Source organism: Echinops telfairi, unplaced genomic scaffold, assembly GCF_000313985.2.
Source record: "Echinops telfairi isolate 266 unplaced genomic scaffold, ASM31398v2 ScPeMD7_2291;HRSCAF=2852, whole genome shotgun sequence".
In the NCBI taxonomy this organism is placed as follows: Eukaryota; Metazoa; Chordata; class Mammalia; order Afrosoricida; family Tenrecidae; genus Echinops; species Echinops telfairi.
The window spans coordinates 46,376,080-46,392,864 of NW_022106189.1; the positions used below are offsets into that span (position 1 = coordinate 46,376,080).

Genomic DNA, 16,785 nt, shown 5'->3' on the forward strand with positions numbered 1-16,785 from the left:
TATAAGGCGTGTGACATAAATAGTCTTTGTTATGTAAGGCCCAGGGCGGAGGGGTGCTGGGCTCCCCAAAGACGCCCAGCTGCTGTTGTTAGCCTTGGGGACGTAGAATCCAATGTCCCAACCTCCAATATTAAATGGTAGCCTAAATCCTATAAAACATAGCTTGTCGGAGGGGACCAGGATCACCAAAGCCTCTTTCCTGCTGAGCAGATTGCATCTGGTGCCTGGCCGGGGCCCCTGGGGTGAGGCGGTCCATTTGTTACCATCTCCAGCCTCCCAGAGGGGCTGGCTGGTGAGGGACGCTTGGCCGGACTGGCCAGGGGGTCAGAGCGCCTGGGCCAAGCCAGGCCGGTCCGGGGCCTGGGAGAGGGCCCAGTGGCAGGAATTCTGGGAATGTTTTCCTTTGGACTGTGCGGAGGCACTCCGGGCTGTTGTCTGTAGTGGGTGCAGTTACATTGCCCAGAGCCGCGGACGCTGTCACAGTGGTATTGCCCACCCTGTGAGCGAGGAGGTAATGTTTATTTGTGTGTGTGTATGTGTGTGTGTGTGTGTGCATGCAGGTCCCCATTCCCTCTCTCATATCCAGACTGTAGCAAGACCACCAAGCGTGGGCCGGGGCTTTCGCCCACCCACCCCTCTCCCCACCGAGATATACAATTCACATTTGTTAATCAAAAAAAAAAAAAAGTGCCTGGGGCATCCACCTCCATGAAGTTCCCTCTCTGTCTCTCCTCTCCCTTCTTCTTCCACAGGAAACGGGATTCAGATGTTTACATGTTAGAAAGTAAGGCTACTAATCTGTCTGTGTTTGGCCAGCCCGCGGCCCGGCTAAGTCTCTGCCATCTTCGCGGTCTGCTCTCCGAGGGACAGTCCTTGTAGGCTGCTTGTTCCTCGGCGTCAGACTCTCACACAGCAAAACCCCCTTCACCTGCTCAAGGGGGTCCCAAGCCGAGGTTAGTGCACAAGAACCTGGCACTTCAGCTCCACAATCCTTCAGCTGCCCGGGCGGAGGGCAGGCAGGCAGGCGCCGGACCCTGTGAGTTCATGGGAGACACTATAAACTCCTCGGTGCTGGTGGTCACGGCTTTTTCCTGTGCTCACAGGTGGGCGTCTGGGTCTCTCTGAGAGAGACCCAGGAGCCCCTGTACATGGGATCCGTGAACCTCGCAAAGGCAAGACCGGTCACTCTAAACGTTGGGTCCCTTCCTGGCCCAGCCGCGTTTTCCATGGTGGGCCGCAGCGGCAGCCGACCGCAGCCACGATCCCAGGCCGCCAGCGATCTCGGGGACGGACTGACCGCTGTCCTCCTGTTTGGAAATGAGAGTCTTTGTTGAATTGCCGGCATTTGGTTCTCTCTTCTTGTGGCCCGGGGGCGGGTGGTTATAAACAGTCTGATGGGGAGCGAGTCGGGGCTGGGCTTCTGCACCGGGGAGATCTTGCTCTTCACCGCCTGGGGAGAAGCGATCACACACGCAGGGGCAGGGTCCGGGTTCCTGCCAGGGAGCATCTGCGGGTATTCATGCCAGGGGTTCAAACTTGGACTTGACTCCAGAGGACAGAGGATAAGGGATTGGGCTCTTCCTTGAAAGAGGGCTTCAGGGTCTGACCAGGGGCCTGTGTCTGCAGAAGCCTCGGAGGAAGAAGCAAAGGACTCCTTCCTCTACCACACCGCTGTGGAGGCCCGGCTGGACCCAGGGGTGACCAGGGTCTGGGGGAGGGAGGGGAAGTCCCTGGGAGACTGCTTAAGGGGTCCGGAGTTTCAACAGAGGGTGATGCAGGGAATTCTGAAATGAGTGATGGGGTGTGTGGGACAAAGCTTGAGGCAGGGGGCTGTGCCACTGGGAAGGATATCTTTCACGGAACTGGCAACAATGTAGCAAGTGACCCAGTGCAATGCTAAAGATGGTTTCTTCCGCTGTCAAAGCTTGCTGGCTGTGAGAGGAAATGTGGAAAACAAGGCCCGTTCCCTACAAATGCCGCCCCCCCAAAGACAGGTCTATTGTTAATAGAGGACAGCAGCTGCTTCCTCGGTTTTCACCAGAGGCCGTGGGAAGGTGGGTGTGAGCCCGCTGACTGCCCTCCGGGAGGTGGACCCAGCAGACGAGTCGCGTCTAGAACCCACAAGTGCCCCCACGAAGGGGCTGCGAGTTCTTGCCGGGCGATCATGGCAGGCTCAGGGCACGGGTCCAGCCCTGCGTGGCCACTCCCTGGGAAACACGGGACTAACACACCCGGCCCCACCTGTGAGCCAACAGGGGGGAGGGAATGACTGCCTGGCCCTCGGTTCTTCTGAGAGACCGAGGCACCTGCAAACAGGGACTGGCTGCTCAGGTGGGGTCTCCGGGCACCCCCACCCCCCCACCCCCGGCTTCTGCCTCCTCCGGGAGGGGCCGGAGACCCCCGGCGGGCTCCCCATTCAAAAAGGAAACTGAAAAACACCAGCTGCCAGGCCCACTTCCACCCCCCAATCTGCCTGAGGGATAAAAAATAGGCCGACTTTGCAAATGCGCCCCCCCCCACCACAGAGGCAGCCGGTGGGTGAGGGGGTAGGGGCTGGCCCCCAGCGCACACCTGGAGGGTGTAAATCACAGGCCCAAACACTCACTCCAGCAGGATGAACGCAGACCTGGCCCTGGCGTCTCCCCCACCCTCCCACCCTCACCCGTCCGCTGGCCCCGACCAGGCGCTGGCCCCTGCTAATAAATGCATCTTTCACTGGGAAAGACCCCTGCCGCCCCCAGCCACCCCTCCCCGGCCCCTGCTCGACCTGGGGCAGATTCTGTTTATGGGGCTGCCTAGATAAAGAGCCCTGGACAGACCGGTGTCAGGAACCAGCCTCTCCGGGCACTGCTGTCCCCGTGAATGGCTTTACGGCAGGCAGGCGGGCGGGCGGGCCGCTTTCAAAGGCAGCTTGCAAAGATAAAACTAGAGGGTGGGGATCTGACTACCCTGTTGGCGAAACCATCGTCCCGCCACAATCATCCTACAGACGTCTGTCAGGAAGGCCGCCAAAGACAGAGGGACACAGGGCAGCAGCGGCCCAGCTCTGAAAAGAAGTGGAAGAGGAAGATGGGAGAAGCATTCTCTTCCTGCCAACTCGGCCGAGGGCTGTCCCCCGGGGGAACCTGGATAATTCCAACCCTTCCCCGAAGTGGGAAAACGGAGACCAGAGACGACTGACCATGGGGCTTGAAGGAAGACTGCCTCCTTGGGAAGCCTTTGCTTCCAATCCGCGACCGACACAAACAAAAACTAACAAACGAAAAACACATCTTCCCTTAGGAAGATCTAGAGCAGTCTGGGCCGGGGCCCTGCCGACAGCTCCGACTGCTCGCCCGCGGGTCAGCGGTTCTACTCCAGCAGCCGTGCTGAGGGAGGGAGAAAGCAGTGGCTGTGGGCCTCTCTCAGGCCCCCTGCTGCGGAGGGTGCCCCCCGCCCAGAGGTTTCTGCTCTATGGGCTGGCCAGGAGGTGTCATAGATCCCAAGGCAAAAGGTTTCGTTTCGTTTTATTTTATGTTTCGGTCTGGGGTCTAATCCCTTTACAATGATCTCTTCTGCCGTGGGCCCGGCCGACGGGAGGAGGAACAGACGTGAACAGGGTGGAAGAGCAGCAGCCTCCGGCCCCGGGCGCAGATGACAGGAGCCCGGAACCAGAGAATCGAGATCCCGCCTGCAGGATTCGACCTCGCACCAAAGAAAAATAACCCCGGAGCAATTATGCTGCGGCCCCGAACGCAGCCGGGATCAGACGGTTGGCCATCAGAGCAAATATTTAAGTTGGAGAAGCCAGCGCAAGCGTTATGAAATAAAGCGCGTTTCATTAGTCGCCAACAGAAAGCGGCGTGGAATTTCAGTTTAAACTCGATATCGGCGAGCTGTCTCAGGCTTAATTGGGACTTTGGGGTGGGGGTGGGGGGGCCTACCAGGAAATGTGGGATAATCCTGCTTGGGGGCGGGGAGGGACCTCTCTCTCTCTTCCTCCTTCCCCCTCTCTCCCCAGTGTGCAGGGCGAAAGCAGAAAGGCTCTGAGGAGCCATTTGAAGCTGTTAATGTGATAAAATAAACACGAGGAGACTGGCCCCCGGGCGCACACATGCGTCTGAAAGGTAAGCCCTGTGTGTGCCCAGCCAGGATGCTGTGGCCGCCTGGGAGCTGGGAACACCCGCGTGCAGGGTGGCATTTTCCCACACCAAGCAGCCCGGCAGCCGCTGACCCGCGCCTCCCACCAGCCCTAAATCCACTCTCTAATGGCTTTTACAATATTTATTCTTTGCACTTTATTTATATGACAACAGATGTCTACATTCAAAAGGGGGAAAAAAAGACATCTGGCATATCAAATCCCACCCCTTCTCCAAGCTCGGCGGCCGGCGAGATGTTTGGGTCACCCCCAAGACGTGTCTGTCTCTGCCTTGCAAGGCAGCTCCCAGCAGTGTGTGTACGGTGGGGGGCTGTGCCCCCTCGGAGGTCTGAGAAGCAGGGGTGGGCCATCTCTTTCCACTCTCTGAGTGACTGTGGGCCACTTTCTCCTGTGTTCAAAGGCTGACCATGTGGGCAGGCTGGGCTCGTGGAGGCTATGGGCCCCATCTTTCAAAGACACACGCTCAAACCAAAACCAAATTCACGGCCGGCCGGTCCAGCCTGACTCACCGCAAACCTGCAGGACAGGGCAGAATGGCCCCAGTGGGCTTCTGCGACTGTAACTGGTTACAGGGGGGCGGGGGACACACCAGAAAGCCTCATCTTTCTCCCAAAGAACATTCTTCTGGAGTATGGAAATGGGCCGCCCAAGAGCCAGCCCTCAGCACACTGGCTTAAGATCTTACTGCGGCTGCTGCTGCTGCTGCTGCTAGAAGGGGGTTCTGTCCCATCGTGACCCCAGGCACCGCAGAAGGACACTCCGCCCAGGCCTGCACCATCCTCCCTCGTCAGAGTCCTCCTCGGAGTTGAGCCATCATGGGGAGGGTCCTCCCACCCAAACACAACAAAACAAAAAACCCAACTGACCCCATCAAGTCCATGTCCACTCACAGTGACCCTACAGGACAGGGTAGGTTGCCCCTGTGGGTAAAGTGCAAATCTTTACGGGCGTAAAAGGCCTCGTCTTTTTCCTGTGGAGTGGCCGGTAGTGTTGAACCATTGATCTTGCAGGTAGCAGCCCGGTGCGTAGCTACTACATCACCAAGATTCCGGAGGGTTTTCCTTATTCAAAACTAACTAACTAACTAACTAACTAACTAACTAACTAACTAACTAACTACAGGACAGGGGAGAACTGCCCATGTGGGTTTCTGAGACTGCAACTCTTTTTTTCCCCTTTTATTATTTTATCATTTTATTGGGGGCTCGTATAGTTCTTATCACAATCCATCCATCCATCCATTGTGTCAAGCACATATGTGTATTTGTTGCCATCATCATTCTCAAAACATTTGCCTTCTACTTGAGCCTTAGTATCGGCTGCTCATTTTCCCCCTCCCTCATGAACCCTTCATACCTCATAAATTATTATTATTTTGTCATATATTACACTGTCTGATGTCTCCCCCTGCCCTCTTCTCTGCTGTCCATCTTCCAGGGAGAAGGCTATATGTGGATTCTTGTAATTGGTCCCCTCTTTCTACCCCACATTCCCTCTACCCTCCAGGCATTGCCACTCTCACCACTGGTCCTGAGGGAGTCATCTGTCCTGGATTCCCTGTGTTTCCAGTTGCTATCTGTACCAATGTATATGTCCTCTGGTCTAGCCAGATTTGTAAGGTAGAATTGGGATCATGATAGTGGTGGTGGTGGTGGTGGGGGGAAGCATCTAAGAACTAGAGGAAAGTTATATGCTTCATCGTTGCTACCCTGCACCCTGACTAGTTCATCTCCTCCCCACAACCCTTCAGTAAGGGGTGTTCAGTTGCCGACCGATGGACTTTGAGTCTCCACTCTGCACTCACCCTCATTTACAATGATATGATTTTTTGTTCTTTGATGCTTGATACCTGATCCCTGAGACAGCTCGTGGTCACGCAGGCTGGTGTGCTTCTCCCATGTGGGCTTGGTTGCTTCTCAGCTAGATGGCCGCTTGTTTATCTTGAAGCCTTTAAGAACCCAGACTCTATATCTTTTGATTGCCGGTCACCATCAGCTTTCTTCACCACATTTGCTTATGCACCCATTTGAGACTGCAACTCTTTACAAGAATAGGAAGCTTCATCTTTCTCCTGAGGGTCGGCTGGTGGTTTGGAACTGCTGACCTTTCAGTAACAACTATGCCCCCAGGGCTCCTAGGGAAAGGCGATGTACAAAAGGAATAGCTTTGCATTTTGGTATTTTTGTTTAACCCTAGCCTCGTGAGTTACGCGCTGGGCTCCTAAACACAAGGCCGGCAGTGTGAACCCACCAGCACCCCTGAGGGAGAAAGATCAGGCTTTCTGCTCCCACAAAGAGCTCCAGTCTCCCACACCCAGGGAGGTAGTTTTACCCTGTCCTGCGGGGTCTACTGCAGAGCTTGTTTTGGAAAGGGGTCTGTGTCACGTCGGCCAGGAGGTGCTATCAGTCGGCATTCAGCTCTCTTCAGGAGACTGATGGCACTGACGGCTCCCATCAAGAGGCACCGCGTTGGAAACCCTGGATGGGGCGGCTATGCGTCCAACCACCCTGGTGGCAGAGGGACGTGGGGCTGGGGGGATTTCCTATGATTCTGTAGCCATGGCTTCACCTGGTGCTCACGCTGCGTTGGCTTCTATCAAACACACCTAGTGCTGTGGGAGGTGCATCCCACACACACCACGCCCCTGCAGCCCCTAATCCTGGACAAGGCCCAGTGCTCCTTTGGGGAAGACCTGCCTCACCACCACGCCTGCCCAAGCCCAGGGCCCTGGAAACGAGGGCCAGCAGGAAGGGGCAGGTGCAGCGTGGGGCATACCTATGAATGTAAGAACCAGGGAGGCACCCCGAGTCCCTGGCTGCCTTGCTAGCTCTCCACCGGCCAGTCTCACCACAGAAAGATGGCCACTGCGCTTCCCTTCTGCTTGGGCTGGACTCAAGTCCTGCCCGTTCCCTCGTCTCCCTGGCCATGGACCGCTTCGCTGGGAGCCTATGCCACTGCCCAGGGGCGTCCCTAGGGAACCCCAGTGCTCCTCTCTTCCCTCCACCCCTTCTTTCTTCACCCTCCTCCCTCCTTCCATCTCTTCCTCCCTCCCCACTTCACCTCCTCTCCGCTCGCTCAACTAGGGAGGGGCCATCACTTGTTTCCCCCAAGAAGTCCCCTCAGTCTGAAGCCTGTCAAGGTCTCCTTCTTATCTTTCCAGGGCGAGGTGAGGTGGGGGTGGGAGGAGCAGTCAACTCAGCAAACACAGGCTGCAGAAATGCTGGGTGGCACCCCCGGGGGTGACATCCTACCTCATTCACCCCTGCACCACCCAGCAGCCCTGTTCCGTGGGAGAAACCTTGGTCTCCTGTGTATGCAACCTGCCTCCCAGCAGCCATCTCTCACCCGTGATCCTCACGGCCCCTGACGGTCACCCAGCCAGCTTCCCACTGTCCAGAGACCAACAGGCGGGCAACCATCTGGCCCCGAGCCCTGCACAGTTTTGCCCGGTTCCTGGGTCAGCGACCCCAGCCTCGGGGTGCTCCCACTGAGTGGTGGCAGTCTGCAGGGCAGCCGGCCAGCCTCTTATCTTTACATCTCTCTCTGGGGGTGGGGGGTGGGGCGTGGACTGGCAGCTCTTGGATGGGGAAGCCATGATTTGGGGGTAATGTCACTGAGGGTTGGACTTTGGTGAACAGAATTGCTCTAGCTGCTGGAAGGGTTTCCGTGACACCTGGGCCAGCCTATCTATGCGAAGGCACCCCTCAACTGGTACTTTGTACCCCCTTTCCCACCTGGGGCCCCAGGCCTCCCTGCCTGAGCAGAGACAATGGACAGTGCAGGCCTGGCTGGCTGGCTCTCTCACAGTGGGACAAGAAGCCCAGGGGAGGTGGGTCTTTTGGGGGTGGGTGGGGGTGTGAGCAACCATCTCCAAGAGAGAAGAAAAGGCCCTCAGACCGATTGTGGCAGTGATTGCACAACTGTTCTTCGTAAGCGTGCACACTGGGACAGATAAGAGCCCTCGGCACACGGAGTCCAGGACAGATAACCAATCCCCTCAGGAACAGAAACGGGAGTAACGATACCATGGGGGTAGTGGGGAGGTGGGGGGATAAGGGGGAACCGATCACAATGATTGACACATAACCACCACCCCCACCCACACAGCAAGGGGGACGAGCAACAGAAACGTGGGTGAAGTGAGACAGCGGACGGTGTAAGCTATGAAAGTAATAATAATGTATATTTCATCAAGCATTCACGAGGGCATGAGGGGGGGGGATCAAAGAGGAGCTGATACCAAGGGCTCAAGTGGAAAGGAAATGTTTTGAAAAGGATGATGGCAACCTGTGTACAAATGCACTTGACACAGTGGATGCGTGGATGGTGATTAGAGCTGAAGAGCCCCCAATAAAATGATATATCGATATAGAATAGGAATTTACTCTGGAAGAATAAATAAATAAAGGGAAACCGTGGACAAAAAGCCTCAGGGTGTAGACACGTGTCCCTTGCGGCCCCGGAGGTCTGGGCTGCCCGCCCCCTCGGTCAGGCCGGGTCTCTGCCTGCTGACTCTGCAGATCCGATCCCAAGCTTTATTCCCAAGGGGGCAGCGTGTCCCTGTCCAAGGAAGCGCATCACCAGCCACTGCCCCACCCCTGGTGGGCTTGAGTGATGTTGGGGGCTCACCTCACCATGGCCGCCACCAGGGGGCAGAAGCCCTCGTCTAGATCCCCATTCTACCTGCGAGGTGAGCAAGGCCCAGGCTGCAAGTGCCAGCTCTAGAGTCCAGCCCAGGAGGCCTGGCTTCGCACTTCAGGGTGTCCCACCAGCCTCTTGAACCAGGGGTGCTGGGATGGGACCCGAGCACACGCCCTCATGGCCAGCAAGTCCACACCGACTCACAGTGAGCCTCTGGGACAGGGCAGAACGGCCCCCGTGGGGTTTCCGGGACCATAACTTTATGGGAGCAGAAAACCCAGTCTTCCTTCCTTGGAGCAGCTGGTGGTTTTGAACTGCTGACCCTGAGGATCCCAGCCCAACCGTTCTGTCACCAGGGCACCTTGAGCACGGAAGCTGAATGTCCTTCAGGGATAGGTTCAGGAAATGTGTCGGTTGACCAGTGTCCCTGCCAGCTACCTCCGGGCCTCAGTCTCCCCGTCCCCAAGCAGGGCTGGCAGTGCCCAGTGCTGAGGCTCCCCCAATGTGTGGACATTTAGCATGCGTGCACCACCGCCTTCGGGCAGGCAGACTCCCGCCCTCTCCCTTTGAGCCTTCTCAGTCCCTGTGCCCCGCTGGGTGGGGGAGCTGGCCCCGCTGTCCATCTCTTGTCCACTCTGGGGACGGGGGATTCTGGGACTGTTTCTCTGTCGACTGGCCGGCTCTCCAAGTCGGAGAGGAGGGGATGCGGGGGTTGTCCTCGGGGAGATGGTTCCTGGTCCCCAAACCAGGCCCCTTGTCTTCTATTCTGCATGAGGAGGTCCCAGAGCAGGTGGGCGGGCGGGCCGGGGTGGGGTGTTGTCTCCCAGGCAGATCTCTCCTGAGCGGTGTCTCCTGAAAGGATCAGAGTGGACCCAGAGGCCCCCTCTGGGAGTTGCCCTGACTAGAGAGGGGCAGCTGACACCAGGAGCTAGGAGGGGCTTCCAAGAGTTCACGGACACATGGGCTGAACCCAGCATGGAATTCCCCACCAACTCCTGGAAGGCCCTCTTTGGAGAGTGGTCCCCAGAGGACTCGGCAGGCTGGTTAGGGCGTTGGTTGTCTTGACCTGCAGGGAGATCCTGTCCTTGAAAACCACATCAGAGCCTTCTGTTAGGTCAGGGCCAAGCAGCCTGCAAGCCTGCTGGGCAGGGGCTTCTGCAGTTGACGGGCAGAAAGACCCATCCTTTCTGAGCTCCATTGCCCAGATCTGTGAAATGGGCCCAGTGCTGCCCCTCCGGCAGGGTGGGGGTGTCCGGTGGGGTCGCAGCCAGTAGATAGGGCTGCGTGAGCTCTGTAACCAGGAACCGCTCCCTGACTCCAGCCTCGGGAAGACACAGTTGGGCTGGGGGTGGGTGGTGGAGGGGGCTCTGTCATCAACACACACACCCATCTCTCAGCGCTGAAGAGCCCCTCTAAGAATCTAAGAAGCGATTAGGGAATAATTTGCATCACTTGACGGGGAAGGAGTTCTGGAGGGCAGCTTGGGTCTTCAAGGACCGTGTGGGGAAGTCTTCACTAATTAGGCTGACTTGGAATAATAAACAGCTGTAACGCTCCGGACTGTTCCGAGCCCTGATGACAGCCGAGTGGGCCTGTGGGGGGCCGGGGGCCGGGGGACAGCCTGCGACGGGCCTGACTGCTCACCTGAGAGCCGGACGGAACCAGGAAGACCCGAGACATGTCGGTTGCATTTGGACGATGGTGCTGGCGAGGAAGATTGACAATACCATGACCGCTTGAAGGACACACAGGTCTGTCTGCAAGAAGGACAGCCAGGTGCTCCCTCGAGGCGAGGCCATGAGACGGCGGCAGGTTGTCGGGAGAGGCCAGTCCGTGGTGAAGGGCATCGCGCTTGGTCAGGTAGAGGGACAGCGAAAAAGAAGAGGACCCACGACAACAGGGATGGACATAGGGGCTTCAACGATGGGCTCCGGAGAATCACGGTGCCGGCGGAGGCGGCGGCGCAGGCCGGTGGTGTTGCCTTGTGCTGCGCGCCTGGTCACTATGAGTCAGCAACAAACCACAAACTGGGCTAGACAGTTGTGGGGGGCTCGGCTTGGACAGGCCTTGATCTCTGGTCTCTAAGGGTCCGTGCTGGGCACTGATGCCTCCTTCATGTGTCTCTCTTTCTGCTCCCAATTCCGGGGGCGCTGTCTGACCTTTAACCATCTCAGGAGGGCAATGGGGGTTCAGGGGTAGAGACCTCACCCTTTATGGGGAGCACTGGGGTCTGTTCCCAGCTGGCGGACCTCACACCCAGCCCTGTCTGTCTGTCTGTCAGGGGAGGCTGGCATGCTGGGTGATGCTGACCAGGGTTCCGGGTAGCATCCAGGCTGAGATGGACGCTGGTGAGACCAGTGTTGACATCTCCTTGGGCTCCCACCCCAGGGACCCCAATGCATTTGTGTTAACTGCACCCCCACCCCCGAAGGTGCCCACAGTGGGGAAGGAGGGTGGCTGAGATCCACTGAGGGGGCCATCAGAGGACAGTATAGCTGTCTCCTCCACCACAGACCATGGTCCTGCACCCGTGCAGAGAGGGTCACATAGTTGGAACCAGCCCGACGTCCGTGGGTTTGCTGTGATGTGGGCTCCTTGTGGAGCATATGGGGGGCTCCTGCAGGGGGTGGGGGAGGCAGCATTCCTGCAAAGGTTGAAGGCCTTGCAGGCCCATGAGGGCAGGTCTCCCACCCCGGGCTCCATCAGAGGGTGGAGGGGGTGGGGGTGGCCGTGGGTTTGGTTTTGCCTTGTTGCCAACTCTCCTGCAGGTCCAAGGAGCCCTGGTGGCTCAGTGGGTGGCACGTTGGGCCACCAACCACAAGGTCAGCAGCTCAAAGCCACCAGCTGCTCCTTGGGAGAAAGGAGGGGTGGTCTGCTCCCATGAACAGCTACCACCTCCCAATCCCACAGGGGCGGCTCTACCCGGCCCTAGAGGGCCACCGAGAGTGGGCCTTGCCTCAGCGGCAGGAGTTGTCCTGGGTTCTCACCTGCAGGACAGGGTAGGGCAGGGAAACCTGGACATGCCCGGGACAAGCTTCACAAGAGGAGCTCTGGTCCCAAGGGCATGGGCACGTCCAGGCAACCGGCAACCCTCCTGGTGGGTACTCAGCCCCCTGAGGGCAGGTCCTGGGGCTCTTGCCCCGAGCTGCCCTGGCCAGCACCTAGGGCAATGGTTTTTCACCCTTCCCTCAGCCCTGAAGGAAAGAGCCTGGATTTCGAGTCACACACACACTCACACTCTCTCACACACACACTCTCTCTCTGAGTCCTGGGTCCAGCCACGGGAGGAAGAGGGTAGGGGCTGCTGGTCTGATGGGAGTGGAGCTGCCACCACCACCTCCAACCTCTGCAAAGCAACTAATTAATTCTCTGTGGAGCACAGGGGGTTGTGGGGGCTGGGCCCACCTCTGGGGCAGTTATCCATCTTGGCTGCCTCCTGGGAATTCTCTGGAGAGGCCTCTCAGGGAGCAGGAGATTCTGTCCATGTGACACCCCCCTACCCCCCTGCTGCAGTTGAAAGAACTAGAGATAAGACTGCCTCTCACTGAGCCTGTCCCCTGTCAGGCCAAATGGCCCCGGTGAGACCTTCTGGGGTCTGGCCGATTAGCACCAGGGAGCCCATGAGAAAGGCATGGGGCGGGCCTGGCCCCCAAAAACAGAGCCAGACTATTAATCAAAGCAGGTCCCGACGCCCAGATGGTGGGGGCGTGGGTGCAGAGATCAGAGCAGGGGGCAGGGCTGAGCTCCCCTGCCAGCAGTGCCCTGAACCACTGTCTGGCTTCACAGGGTCCACCGATGAGCCACCGCACCCCACCCCCAAGACCTCCTGGCTCCTCCTTCTCTGTGTGTGCCCCTTAGTTACCCCCTCCCCCTCCCCTAGGGTCTGGCACCACCTCTCCCACACCCTCTTCCTGAAACCCTTTCTGCACTTCCCAGCTGGAGGGCTGCATCCAGCCCAGAGTGCCCCCCCCCCCACCTCAAGACCAGGCAATGGGAGTAGCTCTCTCCCTCCCCTTCTTCAACTTCTTTGGATGGACTCGGATGCTTGTGGAGAAGTTGTAGGTTTTCAGGAAAATGTGCAGACCAGCACTGGGCCCAGGCCTCCGCTCTTCACCAGGTGGGGGCGTTCCTCCCGCCTCTCACACTGTGAGGCACTATCAGGTCTCCCCAGCCGGAGCCCATGGTCACAGCCCCTGCATCGGCCTTATCCTTGAGGGTCTGCATCTCTCCTGCTGTCCCCCTGCCTTCCGAGCTGGATGCCCTTCTTCAGTGACTGGTCTCTCCTGACGACATGTCCCTGGTATTCACATCTTTGTGGCTGCTAATGAAGTCAGACTGATGCATCTCAGTGACTATACCCGCAGTTCACATTGGGGTCAACCCACACCGTGGCCATGTCCTGGGGCTCCTGCTGGTGCCCAGTGCCCTGTGTCCATGTCAGCACCACAGAGGAGCCCCCTGCCCCAGACCCCACCCTCTCCTGCTGTCCTCTGCGGTGTACGTAATGGAGGGTGGCGATGGAGTCCACGCCTGGCACAGTGGGAACAGTAATGACCCCGCCCCTCAGGGGAAAGGACTGCTGCTGGGTGGGGGGTGGGCAAGGGGTCTAAGCCAACTCCATGGATCCCGATGCCCCGGAATTGAGGACTGTTCAGAAGGGCACGGATGTGGCCAGAGGGGTTCTGGACACAGTCCTCCAGGGACCGGGTCCACACAGTCACTAGGAGGACAGGCCCTGCAGGGCCACATCTGGCCAGGACAGAGCAGGCTGCTCTCAACAGAGATAGGCCCCAGAGACCGAGAAGCCCCCTCTGGCCCAGCCCCCTGGGGTGGGGGTGGGGTGGGGTGGAGTCAGGGGGAGAAGGGCTGCTGAGGCTAAGAGCTAACAGGAGGAGATGGGAGGAGGGGAGAGGGGGGTGGGGGAGGTGAGGGGCAGAGGGGTTTCAGGGCAGGGGGAGATGGGGGTCAGGGGAGATGAGGGCTGGGAGCTGTGGGGCAGGGGGCTGCAGGGCAGGGGGGAGATGGGAGATGGGGCAGGGGGCTGCAGGGACCCAGGCCTCCCGGTGGGGAGAGGGGCTCTGGCGGGGGTCCTCAGGCAGGGGAGGGTGACTGTTTCTCTTAGTCCCGTTGGCCTGCAGCCCCACAGGCTCCTGGAGCAGTGTAGCTGCTCCCCAGACCCAGGCTCCTGCAGGGCTTTTGCAGGGGGTGGTGTAGCAGAAGCTGCAGCAGGCCCAGGGCCTGGGGGCCAGGATGCCTGACCAGGAAGTGCAGCCGCCCACACGCGAGGTGGGAGACCCTGAGACGGGCAGGCAGGACTCCGAGGGGCCTGCTCTCTACTGGGTGCTGTGCTGGCCCACCTTACCAGCCCTCACTAGGGGGTCTCGGGCTCCAGCCCAGCGAGGACAGTGGGTGACAGTGAGAATAGGGCCATGGAAAGATGCAGACATTAGCCAGCAGTGGTCAACAGTCAACAGACGCACCTGAGCAAGCCAAACTCCCTGCCGCCCAGTCGAGTCCGACCCAGAGGGACCTGGCAGAACCGAGCAGGACTGCCTCTCCGGGTCTCCCAGATTGCCCGCCTTGAAAGGAGCAGAAAGCCTCACCTTTCTTGGCAGAGCATCTGCAGGGCTTGAACTGTTGACCTTGAAGCCAGCACCCGAGTCTAACCCACTCTGCCCACCGGTCTGCCAGGAGCAGCACAGCCGTTTGCCAATTTCCTGGTAGCCACATTTACAAAGAGCCCTTTAGAGTGTTGAAAAGCAAGGAGGGTCACTGTGAGGACTGAGGTGGGCCTGACCGGAGCCGTGGTATTCTCTGTTGCCGTGTGTGTACGTGGAAGTGGACACTGAATAAGGGGGGACCGAAGAAGAAAGGACGCACTTGAACTACGGAGCATTGAAGACTACTGACAGGGGCATGGACTGCAGGGGGAACAAGAAGTCTGTTCCAGAAGAAGGGCAGCCAGGGTGCCCCTTAGAGTAAGGTGACCAGACGTCCTGCTTTTGGCGGGACAGTCCTGATTTTTAACAATTTTTCCTGCATCCCACAGTGTTTTTAAAAAGTCCCGATTTTTGGAAAGAATGCACGACAAGCTAGGGTAGACGGTTTTCAGCTGCCATGTGGCTATTTCCCCAGGATATGAGTTTTATCAATGGTGTCCCGCTCTACCAATGTTACAATCTGGTCACCTTACCTTACAGGCCGGGATGGAGAGGCTTCACCTCACCTCCATTAGGCATGCCAGGAGAGACCAGTCCCTGCCGCCTCATGCTTGATAGAGCGGAGAGGCATCAACTCATGGCTGCAGGGGGGCTGCAGGGGGGCTGCAGGGGGAGGGTGACCATCTTCTCTGAGCCCCGTTGGCCGGCAGCGAGCTCAGGCCCAGGGACAGTTGTGATGAGGCCGGTGCAGGACCAAGTGGGCGGTGCTTTGCTCTGGTGCACACAAGGTCACTGTGAGTCAGAAGTGACTTGTGACACCCCATAACAAAAGCATGTAACAGTGAAAGGAGGCAAGGTGAATTTTAAACACACGTGTCAACCCTACACAACCGACGCGTCATCCCCTGAACACGTCACCCATGTAGCAAAGGGCTGGGCTATTTAAATGCCACCTTGGCAGCCAAGCCCGGGAACCCAGCAGGCATTTGGCATGGACGTCACATTGCGTGAGCTGCCCTGGTTCACGGCCATCATCTTGACCCGCCTGCGTGGCTGGCCAATCAGCTGCAGGTCACAGCACACCCCACCCCCAGCGGCAGGACTCCCTGGCTTTCTTTGGACTCAGTCCCTGTCTCCTGCCATCAGGGCACTGCCAGCGCCGAGCGCCCTTAAGCACAGAGCAGAACTGCCCCTCTGGGTTTCTGTGATCACAACCTTTGTTGTGGATGGTTTTTAAAATGTGTTTGTTTCTAAATGGTTTTATTGGCATACAATCGGCATATCCCACAATTCAATGGTTCCATCATATCAAGAAGAGGGGCACAATTATCTCCCCATCCGATTTTAGGGTAGGCTTCTTCGTTCTTGTACTCACTGTTATTAGCTCCCCATTTCTCCCCAACCTGCCCTGCATATCGCAAAGAAACCGTTAATCCAGTTACTGTCTCCATCGATTCACCTATCCTAGATTCCATATACAGCAAAACATACGGAAACAAAACAACAAATAACAGTAACAAAAACAGAGAAAAATCTAAATAGAAAAGAAGGTCGAAAATATTTTTTAAAAGCCCAGACCATAAATCTTCACAGGAGTAGAAGGCTCATCTCTCTCCGGCTGAGTGGCTGGTGGTTCTGAACTGCTGGCCTTGAGGTTAGCGGCCCAACACATCACGGGAGAGGAGAGTCAGGGAGCGTCTACTGAACTAACTCTGCCCAGGACGCAGCCTGGTGCCCGCCTTACTTTAAGAAAGGCAGCTGAGGATGAGGTAAGGAAATGGGCCACGGCCGCAGCGTCGGAGCGGGGAGGCTTTCCATCACAGTAAAGCCCCACGTGGGACGTGCTCGGTGGCGGAACTTCAGAGCATGGACTCATGCGCCTGCACCTGGGGCTGTATTTCACTGTCCCGACAGCCCCAAAGTGAGGGGCTCCATTACCCCAATTATAGATAAGAACCAGAAGGGGCCGGGAAAGGCATTGTCAGGGCGCACAAGCCTTGTGACCAGATGGTCCAGCACCAGAACATGTGATCTTGTTTCTCCTTCAATTGGGTCATGAGAGCCTTCCTCTACCACACAGAGACCACGGGCTCCTTCCTCTATCACACAGAGACCACGGGCTCCTTCCTCTACCACACAGAGACCACGGGCTCCCTCCTCTACCACACAGAGACCACGGGCTCCCTCCTCTACCACGCAGAGACCACGGGCTCCCTCCTCTACCACACAGAGACCACGGGCTCCCTCCTCTACCACACAGAGACCACGGGCTCCCTCCTCTACCACGCAGAGACCACGGGCTCCTTCCTCTACCACACAGAGACCACGGGCTCCCTCCTCTAC

The 16,785-nt window shown here is 58.0% G+C and overlaps 1 long non-coding RNA gene across 1 annotated transcript; it reads left to right on the forward strand.

Annotated features, from left to right (window-relative positions):
• Nucleotides 1-456: 456 nt before the first annotated feature.
• LOC123522091 lies at nucleotides 457-1,193 on the forward strand. The gene is made up of 3 exons (XR_006680390.1): nucleotides 457-511; nucleotides 753-953; nucleotides 1,104-1,193. It is a non-coding gene; the product is annotated as an uncharacterized LOC123522091 (long non-coding RNA).
• Nucleotides 1,194-16,785: the final 15,592 nt, after the last annotated feature.